This window comes from Cryptomeria japonica, chromosome 3, assembly GCF_030272615.1.
Source record: "Cryptomeria japonica chromosome 3, Sugi_1.0, whole genome shotgun sequence".
In the NCBI taxonomy this organism is placed as follows: domain Eukaryota; kingdom Viridiplantae; phylum Streptophyta; class Pinopsida; order Cupressales; family Cupressaceae; genus Cryptomeria; species Cryptomeria japonica.
The window spans coordinates 303,778,220-303,788,720 of NC_081407.1; positions in this window are offsets into that span (position 1 = coordinate 303,778,220).

The window sequence follows — 10,501 nt, forward strand, 5'->3', positions numbered from 1 at the left end:
TATCATCGATATAAAAGAGCCATCGAAGGAAGGAAACACCGAAAGGACTCACTGAAGATAATAACTTCATCGACAAAAGATATCGAAGAAAGCAGAGAGGGTCTTCATCGATGGGAAAAGTTCTCGAGGAAATAATACTATCGGTGCAACATAAAAAGGACCCCCCAAAAGGAGTGTTTTCATCGAAAGAATAATATCGATCAGACAAAAAGAAGCTACATCGATAAAAGATATTGATGAGGATATAGGTTTCAAGGAGGTTAAACTTCATCGAGAAAAGATATCAAAGAAAGCACAGAGGGTCTTCATTGACAGGAAAAGTTCTCAAGGAAATAATACTATCGGTGCAACATAAAAAGGACCCACCGAAAGGAGCGTTTTCATCGAAAGAATAATATCGATCAAACAAAAGGAAGCTACATCGATAAAAGATATCAATGAGGATATAGGTTTCGAGGAGGTTAAAAGGCATATTATCGATATGCGTGGTTTTGTCGATGTAACTTTATCGGTGAAGAACGATAAGGGAAAATAAAGAAAAGCTTTGGTGAGATAATAGACTTATTCATCAACGGGGCATAGTGATATCGATGAAAGAAGTATTTCGATGGAAAAATAAAGGAGGACACTGAAGCCCAAGGTTTCTTTGACATAAGACCTGATGGATATCAGATATGTTTCGATGAGGAGATAGCCATACTGACCGAATACAATATTCCGATGAAGGGAAAAAATACTTGATCGAAGTAATATTTGAAACAAAAGTATTGTCAATAGAAACAAAGAGATCGATGGACTAAAGAAACAAATGATCGAAAGACATATCCTCATCAAAATGATTATTGATTGCCGTGAAAATCATAAACGAATCCCAGGGAAGGTCGCATCGCCATTAAATTCAAACGTGTACCCGAGTGACCGTTGTCCAAAGAACCATTACTAACTGATTAAATACACCATAAGTAGTGGATCAACCATCAAAGGGCACAACATTAAGGAATTCATAGGCGACGAACTGAAAGCAAGAATTGGGTGAATTCACAGATAAAGCTCAGTAATTCCAAGTAAGTTGTTTGCACACAGACCTCTTTTTCAAAATTCAAATGGAATCATCATCTAAAACTAATAAGACCAGAAAGGGAAAAGAACCTATCGCTGCAGAAGAAAAACCTAAAAGACAGAAAAGGGAAGGGCATTCTTTGGCCCAGGACTTGATTGACCAGTGCCCACCATCCAATTTGAGGTCCAAGAAGATTAGAGCTAATGAGGGAGGCCTGGAGGACCAGTTTGAGGATCTTGGAGACATATGGATAGAGTTGAGAGGGTATGAATTATTCATATATGGGTACAAAAGAAGAGTTTCCCCTCAACCTATCAAAAATTTATGGCGATTGAACTTAGGAAGGTTAGCTGTGGTGAATGTATTCATGAATGTGGAGCTCATGAAGGCATTGGCAAATAATTATGACCCTAAAACCAGGACCATATATAACTACATGGGTGAGCCAATTCTTGCAATCACAAAGGAGGTTATTAACATCGTGTTCGAGTTGGATTGGGGATTTGAAGAATTGATTGACCTCAAGAAGTTAACAAGTGAATATTTTAACCTAGAGCACATTTACAAAACGTGGAGACTCCCTATCCATAGACCTAGGAATGCAGGGTCCTTAGTACCACTAGGTCAGGATGACAAAGCTCCCTATGATGTCAACTCTTTCCATCCATATTTCAAGTATACCTATTACTATGTTTCCCAAGTGCTAGAGATAAAAGCCCATCCTTTGATGGATATTGCAGCCATGGTCATTTGTGCCAATTTGCAGTCTAAGGACCCCCGCTTCTTTGATTTTTCTGCTTATTTGGTTGAGGTTTTGAATCATGGGTTAGAAAAGTTAAAGGGGGATGTCATCAATGTTCCTTTCAAGCATTATTCTTTACTTATGCATATGCTATTGTATGTGGGCCAAGATGAAGGGTTATGGCCAAAAGAGTTATGTGTCAGGACATATGACAATACTGGAATGAGAAAACCAGTGCAACTATGGGTTTCTTCATGGGACCAGAGGTATGTGAATAATCAATATTGGCATTTTGAGGAGTTCTTTGTCAAGCCATTATATAGACTGTTGGGATGCCCGTGCAATCATGCCCTTGCACCAAAGGTTCAAAGATTCCTAAGACCAAAAGATTTCGCTGAAGATCCCTCAATTAAACGCAATTGGGGAGATTGGTATTGTTTTTCAGACTACACACAAGTCAGGGTATATGGGTTCGAAGGGAGACCATACCTACTACCACTTATAGTCCCTAACAGAGTGGCTTGTCTGGAAATTGTGAGGCAATTGTCAATAGTGAGTACAGAAAATCTGACAAGCCATGGAAAACAATCAATTGTACCTGGGTTGTTAGTATTTTTAGATTTTATTGTGAAAAGTTCAAAGAGTTATGACCTGCTGTAAACAAAATTGGATTACTATGGAATGGCTATGGGGGATCCAAGGCCCAATTTTGATCCTGAAGGATACATAAGGATAGCCTGGTCATCACAAAAGATGAAGGCTGGAGAGCATAAATCTTACCTACCAGATGACCTCATTAAGAACATTGGTAGAGAAGAGGCCAGAGTGAAGCGAATAAAGTTTGAGAAAGCAATGCAGGCTTATAAATGGAAGCTTTATAGAAGGAAAATGGATGAGAACATGCTACAAAAGATTGAAGACCCCTTGGAGTTGGCCAACAAACTTGTAGAGCATGAATTGTAAATACTTGAGGGAGTCTCGCCTCATGTTTTTAGGGATTACATTGATACTATTAGGAATACAGAGCCTTTGGCTCATATGTCTCCTTCTTCCACATCTGGCATCATTCCATTCACTCCTTGAGAGGATTACCCCCCTGGTTATGCAGAGGATACACTGATAGACTTGGCAATAGGACAACTGAATGTCCGAGAAGTGGCTAACATTAGATTCCTAGAGCATGAGGATTTCATTGCTGATAGTGACTTCATTGCTTCCAAGGAGTTCACTGCATTCCTCTATCAACATAAAGGATCTCAAATTAGGAATAACATGAGAAATAGTGAAGAAGAGCAGAAACTTCAAAATTTTCAAGAGGAGATGGATCTTGTGATGAGAGAAATGACACCTAAGAAGGGAAGACAGATGCTTAAGGAAGCTGGTGTGCTATTATACTCTAGATGGGACATGAACTTTGCCTTGTTGTTTGATGGATTCCTTAAGAAACAGGACCCAAGTAGGCAAATGATGCCAAAAGAGATTGATAAACTCTTTAGAGGATCAGGATATGATCCAGATCAGAAGGCTCTTCTATAGTGGGCTATCTATCCCAAAGATAAAAGACCTATATTGGTTGATACAAAAGAAGCTTTTGGACATTTGATGGTGCAACAGGTTGGAAAGACTGACCCTAGAACAACTGCCAAACTAAATTTGGATGTCGCTAAACTGAACCAAGATCAGATAGAGTTTCTAGTTTGAGAAAATTGTACATACAAAAGCCTATATGAGAAAACCGATGAAGAAAAACAGATGCTGCAAGCAAGATTGCTTCAGATTGATACAGTTACCAGTCAAACAGGGATGACATACGGTGTTGATAGAGATGCCATGGATGCCTTGACAGACGCTATGTATTGGAGGAACAGGGCCGAAAAGACATCTCGACAACTAAAAAAGGAATAGCAAAAGATGAATAAGTTAGTTCTCGAGGTCATTGACCATAGATTCAAAAGTATGATGCAGGTTGCAGAAATCTATTGGAAGACATACATTGGAACAGTCAAAGTTGTGAAAGAGCATGAAAGGCTTAGGTCTCGGTTGGAAGGATTGATGAATGACAACAGTCTAATGAATCCAGGTGAGAAAATTGAAGCCGAGGCTCACTTGAAGTCCCATGATGAATTGGCAAATCAATTAAGGAAAGAGCATCAGAGGGTAGATGATGGGAATACCCCTAGGGTGCCCTCTTTTTATAGTAATGGTGAGTTAGTATCGTTGGAACAGTGGAAACAAGAGTTCAGTGATGAGAAGAATCGAGCAGTAGCAGAGTTGGATCGGGACAAAGATTTGTCACTTTGTGTTAACAATATTCTATCCAATCATTTCCAGACAGAAAGCGACATGAGGACACTAAACAATGATGTTCTAATGTATAAAGATGATAAGTACATTGAACACATAGGAATGTTGAACTTGTTTATCTTCTAGTTTGTTAACAAAAGTGCTAATTAATAGTTATGTGCTGAAAAACCACGATGCTTGGTGACAATGTATACCCTCATATAAATGAGGGAATTTTTGTAACAATAAGGATCATTAGAGAAGAAGTAGAATATAGCCTCAGGCTTACTATTGTACCATTTTGCGAACATACATAATATAATTAGTTGTCTTTCCTTTGTGTATATGCTATGGATTACTGCATCTTTCTGTAGGCAGTTGCTTGTGATATTATCTAAAGGAGATAAGGTTACTTGTGTTCTTCCAGTAAAACTCTGTGTTTCATATTGTGGATTTGAATAAAAGATTTACTTGCAAATATAGTTTTGTATATAGTGCGCATGCATATTATCTCAACCATGGTAAGCCTGCATATGTATATTGTTTTGTTTATAGGTGGAAAGCCTAAGGTTGAATGTCGAACTTGGTTGCTCTAATACCATATGTAATATTCCATTAATTCTATACTTAAAGAAAATAAATTGTGATCTATATTAAGATAAAAAAATTGGGCATTTCAAAATAAAACATAACTACTTCAGTTGAAGGAGAAAACTAACTAAATGTTCTTCAACATAATAAGAATCTAACTAATTTATCTAAAAGGAAGGTAATCTTTTAACAATAAAAAACATTGAACAAATATTATTAAGCTAATCAATATGAGAAAGGAATTCAAATGGCAAGTTTCATTTTTGAGGGAAGAGATAAAGGTTCAGAGGTTACTGTTATCACTGTTTAAAAAATGGGTATTCTTTTCCATAGTTGGCTAAGTCAATGAAATTCTTGGGTCTGGTATGGCCTTGTGATTTCTATTGCTTTGGGTCCTAAAGAGGGTTTAGGGTTTAGGTTTAATCACTTTCAAAATTTCTGAGAAAAAACCCTTATAATTATATTTGTGTGTTACTTTATTCACTTAAGTAATGGGTCCTTTTGTCATGCAAAGTGTTCCCCCCGTTGTTTTTTACCTAGGCGGTCCTTTTAAATGTTTTAATTTTTATTCACCTTTAAATTGCCTTTTCTTATGACCGTCGGGCCTTGTAATTGTTGGGAAACACTTAGTCAATCGGATGGCCCACGTGGATTCGTGAACTCAACATGCCCGAAAGTTACCTATCACGTAGTAGCGAAAAGGTTTGGCGAGACCCAACGATAAGGACTTCTTTCTTGGCTAAAAGCATTCTATCGAAGTATCTAAGATTCAAATAGTATCGATGAGACCCAATGATGTCTCATCAATATAAAAGGGGCATCAAAGAAAGAAAATTCCAATGAACTTCAGAAAGGACTCATCGAAGACAGTAACTCCATCGATAAAAGATATCGAGGAAAGTGGAGATGGTTCTCATTGACAAGAAAAGGCCTTCGAGGATATAACACTATCGGTGCAAAAAGACTCACTGAAAGGGATGGTCCCACCAACAAAAGGTATCAAAGAAAGCAGAGGTGGCCCCCACTGATGAGAAAAGGATTTCGAAGAAACAATATCATCAATGCAAGATAAAGAAGATTGATCGAAAGAAGCATTCTCATCGAAAAAGTGATATCGATAAAACAGAAGAAAACTACATCGATGAATGATATCGATAAGGATATGAGTTTCGATGGGAGGACAAAAGAAGTCACCAAAGTCCAAAGTCTCTTTGACATGAAACCCGACGGACAGCAAAAAGATTTCGATGAGAATGAGTTTTGAGGAGACTAAAAGGCATGTCTCCGATACACATGGTTTCATCGATAGAAGCCATCTCTCTTTGGAAGAAATCATCATTTTCATTGATACCATAATAACCCATAAGTTATCGAACAAGTCTAAAAGCATTCTATCGAAGTATCTAAGATTCGAATAGTATTGATGAGACTCAGCGATGTCTCATCGATATAAAAAGGGCATCAAAGAAAGCAAACACCGATGAACTTCAGAAAGGACTCATCGAAGACAGTAACTCCATCGATAAAAGATATCGAGGAAAGTGGAGATGGTTCTCATCGACAAGAAAAGGTCTTCGAGGATATAACACTATCGGTGCAAAAAGACTCACCGAAAGGGATGGTCCTGTTATCACTGTTTTAAAAATGGATGTTCTCAGTCCATAAATGGCTAGATTTTTTGAAAATTTTGTGTCTGGTATGCCTGTGTTCTTTCAATTTGTTTTAAATCCTAAGGGGTTCAGGGTTTAGGTTTTAAGTCGCTTCAATACCTGAGAAAAGCCCTTTTGGTTTCTAATTTGGCGTTACTTTATTCACTTAAGTGATGGGTACATTTATCATAAAAGTGTTCTCCCCTTGTCATTTACCTAGGCGGTCCCTTTAAATATTTTATTCTTGTTCGCTTTTAATCTGCCTTTTCTAATGTCCGTCGGGCCTTATAAGTATCATGCAATTTTCTATTGATCTGACGACCCATGTTGATTCGCAACCAAAAAGTGCTCAAAACTTAGTTTCTGCGAAGTAGCCAAAGGCGAAGGTGGACCCGGCATATAGGTTTGGACCAAAGCTAAACACCGATCAAGTTTCATCTGATCGGACGAACATCGTGGCTTCGTGAGATCAAGTTGAACGTGTTTTAACCTTTGCAAAGTGGCGAAAGAGTTTGGTGGGTCCCAGAGATAAGCGGTCTTCTTTGGTTAAAGAATGATCAGGTTGGAAAAAGATTAATGGCTCGCGTTGATTCACGGTCACAAGCCAAACGAAGTATAATGTTCGCGAAGTCGCGAAAGACAGGTGGAATTCACATAGAGGTGTGATGTGGCATAACAGTTGCCACTTTTTGTAGAGCTCGATAGTGATGTGTTGAATGCCACGTGGCTCTAAAAGTGGTTGAGGGCCCGCCTAAGGTGTAACTAGTAGTTATGTGGGAATAGTAAAAGGGAACATGTGGCAGATTAAGGGTGGAAACAAAAGGAGTTTCCAGGGCTAATGGTCGACTGCCATGTGGCATTTATTAACCAAAGAATAAGTGGGGTAAGTAATTCCCGGGTAAAGGGCCCACTTAAAAGGCATTCATCTCAAGATTGATCCAATGCTTCTTATTGTTTCGTGGCCCTAAGATGCCCGCAGCTTAACCTTAGCGAAATGACGAAAACCATTAGCCGTCAAGATGAGGCGCGGTTAATTAAAAGGATTGACGGTCCCGATTGGAGTTAAAGGCCGGGTGATTTCAGTTTGATCTAACACTTGGCGCGGCCTCGCGAAGGAAAAGTGAACGACTATTAAAGTCCGTGAAGTGGCGAAAAGGAGGTAGGGCCCGACACTAAAGCAAAGAGATCAAACAGAGAAAGGTGATGCAAGTTCTCATGATCCAACAACCGACGTTGTTTTACGAAAGAAAAGAGCACGGGTTTTATGTTCTGCGAAATAGCGAAAGAGCGAAACAGAGGAAAGACTTAGAGGAATTATGACCCGTTGGAGCCAGTTTTGAGTTCGATTTGGCGAATTCAATTCTGAAAAGAAAGCCAAAGCATGTGGAGTTAATTTCTGAAACTTAAATGCCAACTTGTCCTTTTTGAGTCTGCATCAACTTGATTGCTAAGTATTGTTTCATCAAAGTTTATTGCAAGGCAAATTGTTGCAGAGCGATTTTCTTTAGGCGAATAATCAAGTTTCTTGTGTTTTCTTGATAACTCTTGGTTTGTTCTCAAATACTGCTATGTGAATTACTTCATTAGAGGTCTATGCTAGTTGCTAGTGTATAATTGTTTGACTAGAATGGCACCCAGAAGAGAATTGATAGGGAAGGTGAATTACCAGGACCAAAATATCTGTGATGATTTTTTAGAGCAATTAACCATGTCCACCAATGCTGGGGCTAAGGCCAAAGAGATAGTACCTAAGAACCCTCGTCTAAAAATTGGAGATGGCCTTTATGATAAGGGTAATTGGTTGAGGGACCCTGAAATAGGATTGTCAGGCTTAGGACTCTTCAAAGTCGGTTTTGGGCAGAGGAATTCCCTAGCTCCTTTGAATGGCATATGGGAGTAGGATGTAGGAAAGCTTGTGGTCCCAGGTGTTTTTATGGATGTAGATCTGTTAGCCCTGATTGCATAGAATTATGACTCTGTGGCAAGATGCATCAGGAACATAAAGGGATCAGTCTTGATTGAGATAAATGAAGATGAATTCAGGAAAGTGTTTAAACTCAGTGAGTCCTCCAATTTGTTAGAACCTATTGACTTTGAGTCGTTAGCCCAGGTTTACAACACACAAAGGGATCATCTTAGAAGTGGCCCATTGAAAGAATTATTTGTAAAGATAGGGGTGTTAACAGTTGTAGGCTCCAACACAATGGAACCATTCTCTCTCAACCTATTCACTTTGAGAGCTAAGGGTATGTATTGGGCATTATGCCAGATTTTTGGAGAGGATGCTGAAAAGAATATGCCAACAAATTATATGTTAATGATTGCACAAATTCTAAACCCCTCCCTAGCAATAACATTTGATTATGCCTCATACCTTGCTGATGCAATTCATAAAGGGCTAGTAGGAATCAAAAATGGTAAGGTGGATAGGCCATTTGGATAGTACTCCATGTTAATGCATATGTTTCTGTTCAAAGGGGCTGATTATTTTGGAAAGGAGATGGACCTGATTAAGGTCAAGGATAAAGAGGAGATGTCAGTGCAATTGTGGAGTACTATTCTATCTTAGGATAGAGAAGATGCGAGTTATTTAAAGTTTGATAGATGCTTTACATCTAAAATTAGGATTCTTCTATGCAGAGAAAACCCTAGAATTCCTAAGGCTCTTTTGGAGTTTCTCAGACCAAAGGAGTTTGCAGAGGATATCAAGATTGTTCATAATTGGGGAGACATATATTTGTACCCTACATCTACTATTTTTAGAGTGTTTGGATTTAGAGGCACCCCCTTTTTACTACCCTATCAGGTCCCATTGAAGATAGGGATTGCAGAAGTCCTGAGACAAATTGGGGGAGTACAAGAAGCAGAGCTAACCAATAGAGGTAAAGGGACTATTTTCCCAACTATTACCATGGCTCACCATTTTGTGATCACTAAGGGTGGATGGAAATTTTTTGAAGAATTATTTAAGCCATATAGTCTGTCTACTGCAGTGTCAAGATGTGTAGACCCCAAGGATTTTTTCAATGGCATGTTCAGAAAAAGAGCAGCGTGCAGAGGTAGGCCACATCAATTTCAGTTCCCAGAAGATCTTATTAGAAATGCATTCAGCTTAGATGAGCAAGAACTGAGGAAGGAGAAGTGGGTGGTATATAAGAAAGCCCTTGATTTTATCCATCAATTTGACACTGGCTATGACCCCCTTTCTAGCTTCAATCCATTTGAGGAGAAAATAAAATTATTGATTCTTTATTTTGAAGATCTCATGCAGACCTTAAAAGAAAAGAGGGAGGCCATAATGCAAAATGAGCCTGATAAGGCTAAGATGGTATTGGCTAAGCTTGCCTTTGCTAGAGATATCCCACCTGGTGACTATGTAATGCACAAAAGGTCAAAGTACACTGTGATAATGCCAGTGATAGGTGAGCCTTCCACTTCAAAAGGGAAGGGGAAAATTGAAGATGTCATTGGCATCCAAGATTCCCCTAAGAAGAAGAGAGTGGGAAAGGAAATTGAAACTGATGAGCCTCGATATTCTCCATCTCAGTCTCCTATCCACTTTGGAGATGAACAAGTTGTGGCTGAACAATTATTGCAGTTAGGGAGTCTCAGTGAGATTGCCTATACCTATGAGGAGACCCAAGAGGGGATGCCTGAAGAGCCACCTAATGCTAAAATGGATTTGACTGATGGTGAGTTAAAGGGCCAAGAAATGGACCTTGCTGTTAAGCAAGCTAGTGAAGAATTCCTAGCTCACAGTAATTTTGTCACATCAAGAGCTTTTATACAGTTTCTATGGAAGCAAAATATTGATCAATTCAAGACTAGATGTGAACAGAGGAAAAGTGAACAACCTCTTAAAAATACAACTCAGGTAGAAGAAGAGGTTAAGCAAGAAATGATGGAGGAGTTCAAAGCAATCACCCCTGAGAAAGGAAGATAAATGGTAGCGAAGGCTGGTGTGTTGATTCTCCCTGAATGGGATATAGCTGATGCCTTAGTGCTTGATGTAGTGAGGAAAGAAACAAAGCCTATGGAAGGAGTGACATTCAGCAATGATAATGTTGCTCTTGTCATGTGGTCTTTAAAGTAGGATGAAAAAAGAAGAAGGAAGGATGCATCAGATTCTAGCCTCTTTGGAGGCATGATAGTTAAAAGAGTCCAAGACACAGGGGT